The sequence below is a fragment of the Panthera leo genome, chromosome D1 (assembly GCF_018350215.1).
Source record: "Panthera leo isolate Ple1 chromosome D1, P.leo_Ple1_pat1.1, whole genome shotgun sequence".
Lineage (NCBI taxonomy): Eukaryota > Metazoa > Chordata > Mammalia > Carnivora > Felidae > Panthera > Panthera leo.
The window spans coordinates 37,094,768-37,110,920 of NC_056688.1; the positions used below are offsets into that span (position 1 = coordinate 37,094,768).

Below are 16,153 nucleotides of genomic sequence, written 5' to 3' on the forward strand. Positions count from 1 at the left end.
AACATAAAGGGGGGACTCAGTTGGTTAAGCGTCCAACTTGGGCTCAGTTCATGATTTCATAGTTCATCAGTCTGAGCCCCACATTGGGCTCTGTGCTGATAACTCAGAGTCTGGAGCCTGTTTTGGATTCTGTGTCTCCCTCTCTCTCTCTGCTTCTCCCCCGCTCATTCTCTTGTCTCTCAGTCTCTCAAAAATAAATAAAGTTTAAAAAATAATTTAAAACAACATAAAGGAACTAATTGATAATAATACAATAATAGTAGGGGACTTTAACACCTATTTACATCAATGGCCATATCATCTAAAGAGAATATCAACACAGAAACAATGGCACACTGAATGACAAATTGGACCAGATGGACTTAACATATAGATATAAAACATTCCATCCTAAAGCAGCAGAATACACATTCTTTTTGAGTGCACATGGGACATTCTCCAGAATGGATTACATACTAGGTCATAAATCAGACCTCAACAAATACATGAGGATTGAGATCATACCATGCATGTTTTCTGACACAACAGTATGAAACTTGAAGTCAACCACGAGAAAGATTTGGAAAGACCACAAATACATGAAGGCTAAAACAACGTTCTGCTTAACAATAAATGCATCAACCAGAAACTTAAAGAAGAAATTAAAAAATACATGCACACAAATGAAAATGAAAGCATAACAGTCCAAAACCATTGGGATGCAGCAAAAGCAGTCCTAAGAGGGACGTATATAGCAATACAGGCCTACCTGAAGAAATAAGAAAATTATCAGATAAGAAAAACTAATCTTACACCTAAAGGAGCTAAAAAAAAGAGCAACAAACAAAGTCTAAGTCCAGCAGATAAAAGGAAATAATAAAGATGTAAGTAGAAATAAATGGTATAGAAACAAACAAACAAACAAACCCAGAGCTGAACAGATCAATGAAAACAGGAGCTGGTTCTTTGAAAAAAAATAATAAAACTTATAAATCCCTTACCAGACTTATCAAAAAGATAAAACCTAAGTAAATAAAATCACAAATGAGAGTGGAAAAATGACAACAAACACCACAGAAACACAAACAATTATAAGAGATAACAAAAAACTATATGCCAATAAATTTGGCTCTCTGGAAGAAATTGGTAGATTCCTAGAAACATATACTATCAAAACTGAAACAGGAAGAAATATAAAACTTGAACAGATTAATGAACAGAAATTTAATCAGTAATCAAGAATTCCCAACAAACAAAATTCCGGAGTCAGATGGCTTCACAGAGGAATTCTACCAACAATTAAAGAAGAGTTAATATCTCTTCTCCTCAAACTATTCAAAAAAATAGAAATGGAAGGAAAATGTCCATATTCATTCTGGGAGGCCAGCATTAACCTGATACCAAAACCAGATAATGACTCCACTGAAAAAGAGAACTGCAAGCCAATATTCCTGATGAACATGGATGCAAAAATTCTCAATAAATTACTAGCAAATGGAAACCAACACAACGTTAAAAGAATCATTCACCAAGATCAAGTGGGATTTACTCCTGGTCTGCAAGTGTGGTTCAAATATTCGCAAATCCATCAACATGATATAACACATTAATAAAGGAAAGAATAAGAACTATATGCATGCTCCGCAATGACAGCTCAGAACCTGGAGTCTGCTTCAGATTCTGTCTCCCTCTCTCTGCCCCTCCCCTGCTCATACTCTGTGTGTGTGTGTCTCTGTGTCAAAAATAAATAAACATTAAAAGAAATTTTTTAAAAATGGCGTGCCGGGTGGCTCATTCAGTTAAGTGTCCAACTTTAGCTCAGGTCATGATCTCACATTTTGTGAGTTCACGCCCAGAATCGGGTTCTGTGTTGACAGCTCAGAGCCTGGAGTCTGCTTCAGATTCTGTGTCTTCCTCTCTCTGCCTCCCCCCTCCACCTCCATTCACACTCTGTGTCTCTGTATCTCTCTCTCAAGAATATATAACATTAAAAATTTTTAAGAAAAAAACTATATGAACCTTACAATATATTGCAGAGAAAGCTATTGACAAAGTACACCATCCATTCATGATAAAAACCCTAAACCATGTAGTTTTCAACATAATAAAAGCCATATATGAAAAACCCACAGCTAATATCATCCTCAATGGGAAAAACTGAGAGCTTTTTCTCTATAGTCAGCAATAAGGCAGGGATGTCCACTATCATCACTTTTATTAACATACAGATATCTGTTGCATTCCCATATACCAATAATTAAATATCAGAAAAAGAAATCAAGGAATCAATCCCATTTATGATTGCATGAAAAACCATAAGATATCTACAAATATACATAACCAAAAACGTGAAAGACCTGTACTCTGAAAACAATAAAACACCATTGAAAGAAATTGAGGATGACACCAAAAAATGGAGAGACATTCCATGTTCATGGATTGGAAGAATAAATATTGTTAAAGTGTCTATATTACCCAACGTACACATTTAATGCAATCTCTATCAAAATACCAATTTTTTCACAGAGCTACAACAATCAATCCTAAAATTTGTATGGAACCACAAAAGGTCCCGAGCAGCCAAAGCAACCTTGAAAAGAATGAGGCTGGAAGCATCACAATTCCAGATTTCTGGTTATATTACAAGCTGTGGTGATCAAAACAATATGGCACGGGCTATGACTGTTGCAGGCACTTTAGTGTGCAAGCTGACCTCCAGATACACTGTTAACAGTCCAAACACTTTTGTTTATAAAAACTAAACTGTTAGAATTTCCCCTCTATAAATATTTTTTTGATACAGCTATGTTCATCCTCTTTCTTTCTGCCCAAGACGTATTGCCCCAGCATTTTTGAATCATTATTGATTATTTTCCAATTGGCCTTTCTGGTTGTTTTTAGTATCAATAATATTTTTTAAAGTTTATTTTGAGAGAGAAAGAAAGAGACCACGACTGGGGAGGGGCAGAGAGAGAAAAAGAGAGAGAGAGAGAGAGAGAGAGAGAGAGAGAGAGAATCTCAAGCAGGCTCTGTGCTGTCAGCACAGAGCCCAATGTGGGGCTCAAACTCACCAAACATGAGATCATGCCCTGAGCCGACATCAAGGATCTGATGCTTGACCAACTGAGCCACCCAGGTGCCCCAGTGTCAATAATATTAATAATGTTTCTTTGTAATTTAAACACATGCTATCTTTTTTATTTTCCTTACTGATAAAAATTTATTCTTAATTTTATATTCTACAGAAAAAACAACTAAATATTAAAAAGGTTTTTTGGGGGGTGAGAGGGAATGGGCATTGCTAGGTTGAATAAGTTCTAGTTAACCTTGTTTGGAACAAAGCTTAAAAAGCAAAAGGGGACTTTTTAATGAAACTTATTATCTAAAAATTGGTTCCAAAGGTCAAGAGTATATACACTGTTCTAAGTACATCTTTATTTTTAGGGCACATGAGACTCTCCTAGATCATGCTGTTTATAATCATTAATAGGATTACTTGCTTTTATGGACAATGTTGTCCTTTATAGGAATTTTTGAACTTATATTGAATTTTTGAAAATAATTTATAAGCTTTTTGAGCAATTATGGCATGGCTACAATTCTTTATCCACAACACAGGAGCCTATCATTTGCCTGTTGCCCTGCCAACAAGGTGAGTCATCAAATAAATGTCAATGTGGCTTATAGCTAGCACTTCTCTTCTGCTAAGCCTCTCTCAAATGTCTAGTGGTCCATGCTACCCATGAACTATGCAAGGAATAGATTGTGGAAAACATAGTTCCAGCTGATATAGGTTGACATAATACAAACACATATAGTATTTATCCATTTTAATTATTGAATAAAAATACACATTCCACATTCTGAAATAGTTACACACATCCTTGCCAATTTTTCACAAAAGGAATAAAAATTATTTTACATATATTGAATGTTATATATTCCACAAATTGTCACTGTGTGAATTATGAGTGTTCCCAAGTCATAGAATAGCTAAAGAGGTAAGTAGACCTAGGAGAGATCATACAAATCATGTATTCTATTTTGTTATCTCTGTTGTATAATTAAGGAAACAGGTCCAGTAAGATTAAGTGAGTTGAACACAGTCTACAACCTTTTTCAATCAAGAACCAGAACGAGATAACATATGTCATATCTACCAGTCAAGTGTTTTTATATGTATTTCATGTTTTTTTATAAATTAAAAACCACAAATATAAAATTAAAAGTATTATTACTTAGTATTGTTATTATTTGTACTGAAATTTTTTCTTTTCCCTTCACTTGGGAAAAAGCAGAGGTTGAATTTTAAGACTGCCTCCACACAGTCTTTCCAAATCTAATATGATTTTTTTAACTTTCTCTATAATAATTTCTTCCTCAAGATTTCACAATTTTTTGCCTTATGTGTTTTTAACTTGTACAACTGTTGGAATTTATGAAGTAGATTTATACATATTTCTCCTTTGAAATCCATGGTGCAAATGAATTAGCATCAATAAAAACAACATGATTTCTTATTTATCTACAGAATCTCTACCTTCTGACTTAGACGTAAGTTCAGCTTTATATTGCTGTAGACATAAAATTATATTGGAAAGGGAAGCACACCTTAATGAAATCTGATCTAAAGTCATTCCCCTGTACAGGTTATTTTTGCACTGACAGTGTTTTCTCCTGCATAAGCTGCATCACCATCCTTGTTCAATGTAGTCTTGACTGAAGTACTACCTAAGCATGGTAATTAGTTCAGAGAGACATAAATGTGTGAGCAAATAAGATAACATCCAGAGGACAAAATATCCTATTTATAAGACAAAATATAACCAATATGCTCTTACTTTAATGTAAGAAAATTTTCACTAATGTTTTCTATTTTGTGTTCAAATCCATTCTTATTCTTGTATATCAATATTTAAAATTTAGTTCATGTTGTGCTGTGATTGCGAAGGTGAAATGAATAGATTAGGAGTTGCACAGCTGTTTACGGTTTTGGTTTATAGCTCTGGGACATCCCATTCTTGAGACATTCCGTTCCAGTTCATTTTAACAGTAATTAGAAGTACCCCCATAACGAGGTACTTGCTGTTGGAAATAACTTCATTAGTTTGGGTGATTTTATTGGTTTCCTTTAGGGTGAGGAAGTAGCACTAATAGTTGTAATTTAATAGGAAAATTACTGAAGCAAGAAAGATTCCACTGAATCTTAAATGAGGCATTAGACAGAAATTTCCTTTCCAAATAATAAAATATAAGAGAGCCACATTTACCTAAAAATTCTTATATAAATGATATGAATTAGCATTAAAAAGCCATTTTGTTTAAATGTTTAAATATTGCTTCAATAAAATATTAAGTACATATACCAAAAAACAGGTAACATTGGCAAAAATTTGTTCATTTAAAACATTCTTCTTCACAATTTAAAATGAAGTAACGCCAACAAAATTGGTCTTTGGAAAATCTGTCTTCCTTTAGATAAAAATTCACTTTTCTAAGCCTGCTATTTTTTCTTGTTTCCATTCTTTTATTTCCCTGTTTTTCCCTCACATGTCAGCTCCCTAAGAAGCAACAATTTTTTGTCACTAAAAGAATTAATGGGTCAATATTACCACCTTTGGTACACACATGATTTTCTATCTGCAAAATACATTATAGTCATTTAGAAATCTTTCCTGTCATTTCCAATGTAGTTCAACATTACTTTCAATATTTTATAGATGACAAAATAGAACCAGAGAAGAATTTACACATGGTTTCAAAGCAAATTAATGGCAAATTAGTAATCTGAGAATAACCTATCCTTTTCTTGGAAGCTATATCATGATACCACAATCATTTGGACACAATAATCTTCAATTATAATAGAGTGTTTTAAAATTTCAAAATGTGTGGGCTCTAAAATATGGAAGCAAATATAGGAGACAGTTTGTATTTTGGCTTCAAAGTAGTCCTCAAGGGATAAAATGATAATCTTATATCAAAGGTGTGCTTCAAGATCTATGGATTGCCAGTTCCATGGAACAGGGACTATGTCTGTCATGGTAGTTTTTATACCCTAAGTATGCAGCACAATGCCTGAGTATAGCTATTTTTCCCATAAATATTGGTTGAATGTATATGGGGACAAATAAAAGAATAAATAAAACGAAATGTGAGCAACTCTACTGACCTTCAGTAGCTAGAGTTTCCCTCAATTTGTTGAAAAGCAGGGTGTCTATGAATATTCTTCTCACTTCATTTCCACATTTGACATTCCCAATCACTCTTTTCCACTTCAATCCAATTTCCACCTTCTTCACATTCCCCTTCCTTACCACACAGAGCTCAAGAATAACAGACTCTTTCCTAATTACCTTTTTTTCATCTGTATTAAGGGATTTCTCACTTTGAAAACTTTCAGATCTTGGATCAGTAGACGTCACTGACATTAAGTGGAAATCCAAAATCACCATTCTAGATTGAATGGTTTAGATTTCAAAATAAAAACACAGGGTGGGGGGTACCTGAGTGGCTCAGTCAGTTAAGCATCTGACTTTTGATGTCAGCTCAGGTCATGATCTCATGCTTTGTGAGTTTGAGCCCCTCATTGGGTTCTGCACTAACAGAATGGAACCTGCTTGGGATTCTCTCTCAATCCCCCTCTCTCATAACCTCTCCTGCTCTCTCTCTCTCTCTCTCTCTCTCAAAAATAAATAAATAAACTTAACAAAAAAAGAAAAATACAAGTAAAGGACAGTTTACTTGGAGTAACTAAACGCTTCTCTGTGGTTAATAGTACTGTTTCCTAAGAAAGTCATACAGAAAACAAAGAAAAGGAGAAGAGAAAAATAAATTGAGGGCCACTCAGGAGAAGATGTATTTTGTAAAAAAAAAAAAAATACCTTACTCCTTAGATGTTTTCTCTTTGAAGTATTGGGAAAAGGGATCATTTTTCACATACCTTTAACTGTTTTGATGTCAAGTTGTAATCCCTTTTTGAAATTATTGCAAGTGCTCAGTAAAGAATGTCACATACTCTTACACAGAATTTACAATAGTCCCAGTATACCCAAGTAGAGAATATTGTAAATGGGAAAAGAATACTTTTACCTCTCCCAGTGGGGAAAAAATCATTCTTACAGACTTCTCAGAAGATGACCAGGTAAGAGGATCCTAAGATCACTTCGTCCCAGAGACACACTTAGACAACAACCACATCAGTACAACTAGCCCAGAAAACAACTCAGATATTGGCAGAACAAACATTCCACAGTTAATTATAGAGAGGAGGCCATATCAAAAAGGCTAGGAGTGGTGGAGACACAGTCAAGAATCAAACTTCTGACAAGACTAACCAAAAATGGGAAGGGCAACACAAATATGAATGGAGAGAAGCAGACCCCAAACCAGGCACTGCACACATGGGGGACCTACACTGGAAAGTTAAGTGCCCATAATATTTGGCTTTTAAAACCAGTGTGTCTGAACTTCTCAAGTTTTTATGGCTATCAGGGATAAGATCCAGGTACTTTAAAAATCAGCAGGCCTACCTCTGGCAGAACTGGAGAGCAATAGGAAATGAAGTCCCCACTCTTTAAGAGACAGCATAACAAACATAACAAACAACCCCACCGAGACACAACAGAGAAGCAACAGTTTGAAAAGCACCTGGGTTTATGTGACATTTATTTACCAATCTCACATATACAAAAGGGACAGGAATCTTTAAGAGACTTCTCCAAAAACAAAAGAACTGGTGAGTGCCATTTCTCTCTCTCCACCAAACACAGATGGTTGGACACTGTCAGGAACTAGTGAGAACACTCTCCACCTACCTTGCTAAAACCACACACCCAACCCCTTCAAGTCAGCCCCATCCCATCTTCCCTACTCAACAAGAGTTCCTCCAAAGCAGTTCCACCTCTCATCCTGTAAACAGCCCTGGCAAGGATAAGCACCACACCAAAATGACTCATGCTCCAGGGGAACACACACCTGCTCAACTGCAGCCCCAGCAGCCAAATCTTATAACTGGCAATGCAGAGAGATCATTGTATCTGCAACCACAGCAGTGACCTGATATGACTGCCAGCCTCACCTACCAACAAAAACATCTCAGGATGCAGCATAGGGACAGAGCCCTTCACTTTGGGGTCACTGCCATGCTGGAAGACAGAATGGGGGTAGGCATCGTGACTGCTGAATTTACCCACTAATGAAAGCTTCTCGAGGTACAGGGTAGGGAGAGTGCTCTGCAGTTTGGTGTGATGATAGCAACCAGCAAATGGGCTTAAGGCAGACATCATCTGGTCTGACTACTGACATCACCTAACTACAAGGTCATGGTGGCCCCAGACTGTCCCCTTAACAGCACAGGGACCAAACCTGGTCCACAACAGGCAAAGTAAGCCATTGCAGTTGACTGGAATAAAGGCAAACATGGCTTAACTGCAACAGTAGTGTGCACAGAGTCAACATGGGAGACATTGGTTAAACTATTTGGTTCTGGTGAACAGGAGACATTGTGCTACAGGGCATCACAGGACCTCTCCTTCATAAAGCCACTACTTTCAAGATCAGGAGATGTAGCTGACTTTCTGATACAGAGTTAGGCAAAACGATGAGATAGAGGAATATGTCTCACATGGAAGATGAAGACAAAACCATAGCAGAAAAGCTAAATAAAATAAGGACAGGCAATATGCTGGATAAAGAATTCAAAGTAATGGTTATAAATGTACTTACATAAGTTGAGAAAAGAATGAAGGATCTCACTGAGAACTTCAACAAAGACATAGAAAATTTTAAAAAAATTAAAAAAAAACGAATCAAAGATGAAGAATTCAACAACTGAAATAAAAATGCACTGGGGGAAATCATAAACATATTAGAAGAGGCAGAATGGATCAGTGAGCTGGAAGACAGAGTATTGGAAAACAACCTGGCTGAATAACCTGATATTAATAAATAAAACTAGGTTGAGAGAACACAGTGACATCATCAAGCATAACATCCACATTATAGGGTAACAGAGGAGAAGGGAAAGAAAAGGGGACAGAAAATTTATTTAAAGAAATAATAGCTGAAACTTTTCTTAACCTGGGGAAAGAGTAAGACATCTAGATCCAGGAGGCACAGAAAGCTCCCCCAAAAATCAATCAACCCAAGGAGGTCCATACCAAGACATGTAATTAAAATGGCAAAAAAATAGTGATCAAGAGAGAATTTTGTTTTATTTTTAATTTTTTAAATTTATTTATTGTTTTGGGGCACCTGGGTGGCTCAGTTGGTTAGGCATCTGATGTAGGCTCAGGTCATGAGCTGACAGTTTGTGGATTCAAGCCCTGTGTCAGTCTCTATGCTGACAGCTCAGAGCCTGGAGCCTACTTTAGATTCTGTGTCTCCCTCTCTGTCTGCCCCTCCCCTGGTCGTGCTCTCTCTCTCTCCCAATCTCTCTCTCTCTCCCAATCTCTCTCTCTCTCTCTCTTTCTCTCTCCCAAAAATAAATAAACATTAAATTTTTGATTTATTTATTGTTTAATTTACATCCAAGTTAGTGAGCATATGGTGCAACAATGGTTTCAGGAGTAGATTCCTTAATCCTCCTTGCCCATTTAGACAATTCCCCCTCCCACAACACCTCCAAAAACCCTGTGTTCTCTGTATTTAAGAGGCTTTTATGTTTTGTCCCCTACATGTTTTTATATTATTTTTGCTTCCCTTCCTTTATGTTCATCTGTTTTGTTCCTTAACTTCCTCATATGAGTGAAGTCATATGATATTTGTCTTTCTCTAATTTCGCTTAGCATAATACCCTACAGTTCCATCCACGTAGTTGTAAATGGCAGGATTTCATTCTTTTTGATTGCCAAGGAATACTCCATTGTTTGTGTGTGTGTGTGTGTGTGTGTGTGTGTGTGTGTGTGTGTACCATATCTTCTTTATCCATTTATCCATTGATGGACATTTGGGTTCATTGAGGTGCATGTGCCTCTTTAAAATGCCATACCTGTATCCCTTGGATAAATACCTAGTAGTGCAATTTCTGGGCCTCAAAAAATTTTAAATTTTTTGAGGAACCTCCATACTGTTTTCCAGAGTGGCTGCACCAGTTTGTGTTCCCACCAGCAGTGCAAAATAGATCCTTTTTCTCTGCATCTTTGCCAACATCTATTGTTGCCTGAGCTGTTAATGTTAGCCATCCTGACAGATGTGAGGTGGTATATCATTATGGTTTTGATTTGTATTTCCCTGATTATGAGTGTCTATTAGCCATCTGGATGTCTTCTTTGGAGAAGTGTCTATTCATGTATTTTTCCCATTTCTTCACTGGATTATTTGTTTTGGGGTGTTGAGTTTGATAAGTTCTTTATAGATTTTGGATACTAACCCTTTATCTGATATGTCATTTGCAAATATTTTCTCCCATTCCATCAGTTGCCTTTTAGTTTTGCTGATTGTTTCCTTTGTTGTGCAGAAACTTTTTATTTTGATGAGGTCCCAGTAGCTCATTTTTGCTTTTGTTTCCCTTGCCTCCAGAAACATGTTGAGTAAGAAGTTGCTGCCCCCAAGGTCAAAGAGGTTTTTGCCTGCTTTCTTCTCTAAGATTTTAATGCCTTCCTGTCTTACATTTAGGTCTTTCATCCATTTTGAGTTTATTTTTGTGTCTGGTGTAAGAAAGTGGTCCAGGTTCATTCTTCTGCATGTCACTGTTCAGTTTTCCCAGCACCATTTGCTGAAAAACCTGTCTTTATTCCATTGGATATTCTTTCCTGCTTTGTCAAAGATTAGTTGGCCATATGTTTCTGGGTCCATTTCTGGGATCTCTATTCTGTTCCATTGATCTGAGTGTCTGTTTTTGTGCCAGTACTATACTGTCTTGATGATTACAGCTTTGTAATATGTCTTGAAGTCCGGGAATGTGATGCCTCCAGCTTTCGTTTTCTTTTTCAGGATTGCTTTGGCTATATGGGGTATTTTTTGATTCCATACAAATTTTAGGATTGTTTGTTCTAGCTCTGCGAAGAATGCTGGTGTTATTTTTAAAGGGATTGCACTGAATATGTAGATTGCTTTGGGTAGTATCGACATTTTAACAAGTTTGTTCTTCCAATCCAGGAGCATGGAATATTTTTCCATTTTTATGTGCCTTCTTCAATTTTTTTCATAACCTTTATGTAGTTTCCAGTGTATAGATTTTTTGCTTCTTTGGTTATGTTTATTGCTAGGTATTTTTGGGTTTTGGTGCAATTGTAAATGGGATTGATTGCTTGATTTCTCTTTCTGTTGCTTCATTGTTGGTGTACAGGAATACAACAAATTTCTGTCCATTGATTTTATATTCGGTGACTTTGCTGAATTCATGGATCAGTTCTAGCAGTTTTTTGGTGGAATCTTTTGGATTTTCTATATAGAGTATCATGTCATCTGCAAAGAGTGAAAGTTTGACTTCCTCCTGCTTGATTTGGATGCCTTTTACTCCTTTGTGTTGTCTGATCACTGAGAATAAGACTTCCAATACCATGTTGAGTAACAGTGGTGAGAGTGGACATCCCTGTCGTGTTCCTGACCTAAGGGGGAAAGTTCTCAATTTTTCCCCATTAAGGATGATATTAGCAGTGGGTCTTTCATATATGGCTTTTATGATTTTGAGGTATGATCCTTCTATCCCTACTTTCTCGAGGGCTTTTTATCAAGAAAGGATCCTGTATTTTGTCAAATGTTTTCTCTGAATCTATTGAGAGGATCATGTGGTTCTTGTCCTTTCTTTTTGATGTGATGTATCATATTGATTGTTTTGCAGATACTGAACAAGCCCTGCATCCCTGGTATAAATCCCAGTTGGTCTTGGTGAATAATTCTTTTAATGTATTGATGGATCTAGTTGGCTAGTACTTTGTTAAGGATTTTTGCATCGATGTTCATCAGGGAAATTAGCCTACTGTTCTCCTTTTAGTGGGGTCTTTGGTTTTGGAATCAAAGTAATGATGGCTTCATAGAAAGAGTTTGAAAGTTTTCTTTCCATTTCTAGTTTTTGAAAGAGCTTCAAAAGAATACGTATTAACTCTTTTTTAAATGTTTGGTAGAATTCCCCTGTAAAACCATCAAACCCTGGACTCTTGTTTTTTTGGGATGTTTTTGATTACTAATTCAATTCTTTTACTGCTATGGGTCTGTTCAAATTTCCTATTTCTTCTGTTTCAGTTTTGGTAGTGTATATATTTCTAGCAATTTGTCCATGTCTTCCAGATTGCCCATTTTATTGGTGTATAATTGCTCATGAAATTCTCTTATTATTATTTGTATTTCTGCAGTGATGGTTGTGATCTCTCCTCTTTCATTCTTGATTTTATTTACTTGGGTCCTTTCTTTTTTCTTTTTGATCAAACTGGCTAGGGGGTTATCAATTTTGTTACTTCTTTCAAAGAACCAACTCCAGGTTTCATTGATCTGTTCTACTGTTTTTTTTGGTTTCAATAGCATTGATTTCTGCTCTGATCTTTATTATTTTCTATATTCTGCTCGTTTTGGGTTTTATTTTCTGTTCTCTTTCCAGCTCTTTGTGGTGTAAGGTTAGGTTGTGTATCTGAGACCTTTCTTCCTTCTTTAGGAAGGCCTGGATTCCTATATACTTCCCTCTTATGACCACCATTGCTGCATCTCAGAGGTTTTTGGGCTGTGTGTTATCATTTTCATTGTCTTCTATGTACTTTTTAATTTCCTTTTCAATTTCTTGGTTAGCCCATTCATTCTTTAGTAGGATGTTCTTTAGTCTTCATGTATTTGTTATCTTTCAAATTTTTTCCTGTGGTTGATTTCAAGTTTCATAGTGTTGTGGTCTGAAAATATGCACGGTATGATCTCGATCTTTTTGTACTTGCTGAGGGCTGATTTGTGTCCCAGCATGTGATCTATTCTGGAGAATTTTCCATGTGCACTCGAGAAGAATATGTATTCTTCTGCTTTAGGATGACATGTTCTGAATATATCAGTTACATCCATCTGGTCCAGTGTGTCATTCAAAGCCATTATTTCCTTGTTGATTTTCTGTTTATCTATCCATTGTTGTAAGTGGGGTGTTGAAGTCCCCTACTATTATGGTATTATCAGTGAATTTCTTTATGTTTGTAATGAATTGAATTATATATTTGGGTTCTTTCAAGTTTGGAGCATAAATGTTTACAATTGTTAGATCTTCTTGGTGGATAGACCCTTTAATTATGATATAATGCCCTTCTTCATCTCGTTACAATCTTTACTTTAAAGTCTAGATTGATATAAGTATGGCTACTCCAGCTTTCTTTTGGCGACCATTAGAATGATAGATGGTTCTCCATCCCCTTATTTTCAATCTTAAGGAGTCTTTGGGTCTAAAATGGGTCTCTTGTAAACAGCACATAGATGGATCTTATTTTCTTATCCATTCTGTTACCCTATGTCTTTTGATTGGAGTTTGTAGACTATTGACATTTACAATAAGTACTGAAAGACATGAATTATTGCCTTTATGTCACCTGTAGAGTTGGAGTTTTTGGTAGTGTTCTCTGGTCCTTTCTAGTCTTTGTTGCTTTTGGTCTTTTGTTGTTTTTTTCCCTCCCTCTTTTCTCCCCTCAGAGAGTCCCCCTTAAAAATTCTTGCAGGCCTGGTTTAGTGTTCACGAAGCCCTTTAATTTTTGTTTATCTGGGAAACTTTTTATTTCTCTTTCTATTTTGATGACAGCCTTGCTGGATAAAGAATTCTTGGCTGCATATTTTTCCAATTTACCACATTGAATGTATCCTTCCACTCCTTTCTGGCCTGGCAAGTGTCTGTGGATAGGTCTGCTGCAAACCTGATCTGTCTTCCTTTGTAAGTTAAGGACTTTTATTCCCTTACTGGTATCATAATTTTTTCCTTGCCTCAGTATTTTGTGAATTTTACTATGATATAACTTGTTGATGGTTCTTCCTGTTCTTTCTTTCCATCATTTTGTAATTTTTGGAGGAAGAATAATTAATAAAGTAAAAAAATTAAAATTAAAAATTAAAAACAACACAAAGAAATCAAATAAAGGATACTAGATCTTAGGTGTGTTTTGGTCTGGCTGTTGAAAGAAGCTTGATAGATTAGAGAAAAAAGGGAAAGATAAGAAAAAAAAGAAAAAAAGGAAAAAAGGGAAAACGTTTGAAAATTTGAAAAAATGAATACAATGTAATAGAATAAAATGTAAAATAAAAGTTGAATTTTAAAAATTTACAAAAAAGTAAAAAATATAGTAGAAAAAATTAAAAGAAAAATCTTTTTAATAAAAATGGAAAATAAAAATAGATATTTTTCTTTCTGTATTCAAGAATAAGAAAAGAAAAAGAAAAAAGAATTTAATAACAGGACCAGAAAATAGAATGAAGTACGATTGAAATTACATCTGGTTTCCCATAGAAGTCAAGGTATGAAGCTCTTTATAATCCATAAACTAAGCACGTGGAGAGTTGTGTTTGTCAAAAGTGCTGTTTCCCTCCAAGAGAGAATTTTAAAAGCAGCAAGAGAAAACAATTACATACAAGAAAAAACCCATAAGTCTGTCAGCTGATTTTTCAGCAGAAATTTTGCAGGCCAGAAGGAAGCGTCATGAGATATTCAACGTACTGAAAGAAAAAATGTTCAACCAAGAAAACTCTATCCAGCAAAGCTATAATTCAGAATATAAAGAGATATAGTTTTCCAGAAAAACAAAAGTGAAAAGAGTTAATTACCACTAACCCAGACTTACAAGAAATTTTGGAATTCATTGTGTGGGAATAAAAGGCCATAATTAGGAGTAAGCAAATTCTGAAAGAAAAAACTTTCACAGGAAAATACAAATATAATAAAAGTAGTAGGTTAGTCACCTCTGAAACTAGTATGGAGATTAAAGCACAAATGCAGTAAAATCAATTATATTTATAAAAATCAGTAAATGTATTCGCAAAAGGATGTAAAGTATGACATCATATACATAAAACATGAAGGGGGCATAAAATTCAATGATTTTAGAATGGGTTAAAATTAAGCAACCATCAACTTAATATAGACTGATACCTGCATAAGATGTTATTCACAAAATGAATTGTAGGGGCGCCTGGGTGACTCAGTCAGTTAAGCATCTGACTTCATTCCAGGTCATGATTTCACGGTTTGTGAGTTCTAGCCCTATGTCAGGCTCTGTGCTGACAGCTAAGAACCTGGAGCCCACTTTGTATTTTGTGTCTCCCTCTCTCTCTGCCCTTTCCCTTCTCTCACTCTGTCTCACTCTCTCTCAAAAATAAATTTAAAAAAATTAAATAAATCTTTCTAACCACAAATTGTAGAAAAAATTGAATTGTAACCACAAATCAAAAATTTCTACTAGATACACAAAACATGAAGAGGAAAGAATCAAAACATATCACACACACACAAAAAAAGCCCTTAAACCACAAGAAGAGATCAGGAGAAGACCTACAAAAACAACCATAAAACAAGTAACAAAATGGCAATAAGTACGTTCTTACCAATAATTACTGAATGCAAAAACTAAATGCTCCAATCAAAATACATAGTGATTCAATGGAGAAAAGAACAAGACCCATCAATTTGCTGATCACAAGAGAGTCATTTCAGACCAAAAGGCACATACTGATTGAAGGAAATAAGATGGGAAAATGTTTTTATAAAAAAATGGAGGCAAAAAAAAAGCTGGGGTACCAATACAAAATGAACAAGATAAACGTTAAAACAAAGACTACAACAAGAGACAAAGAAGGACACTACATAATGGCAAAGGGAACAATCCAATAAGAAGATATAACAATTGTAAATGTTTATGCACCCACATAGAACCACCCACTCACATAAAGCAACTATAACAGAAGTAAAAAAAAAAAGAAATTAATAGAAATACAATAATAGTAGAGGACTTAAGCACCTCAATAGATAAATCATCTAGACATAAAATCAATGGGGAAAACAGTGGCTTTGAATGGCATGTAGGACTAGATAGATCTAACAAATATATTCAGAACATTCCATCCCAAAACAGTGGAACACACATTATTTTCAACTGCATATGGAATATTCTCCAGAATACATTATATATGAAGCCACAAAACAAGTCTCAACAAATTTAAAAAGATTGAAATCATAATATGCATCTTTTCCTACCACAACACTTTGAAACTAGAAATCAGCCACAAG

General features: G+C 35.4%; 1 protein-coding gene across 1 annotated transcript in view; it reads left to right on the top strand.

The window, feature by feature from the left end:
- Window positions 1-16,153, top strand: part of LOC122201167 (60S ribosomal protein L10-like) — a 135,190-nt gene that overhangs the window by 52,627 nt on the left and 66,410 nt on the right.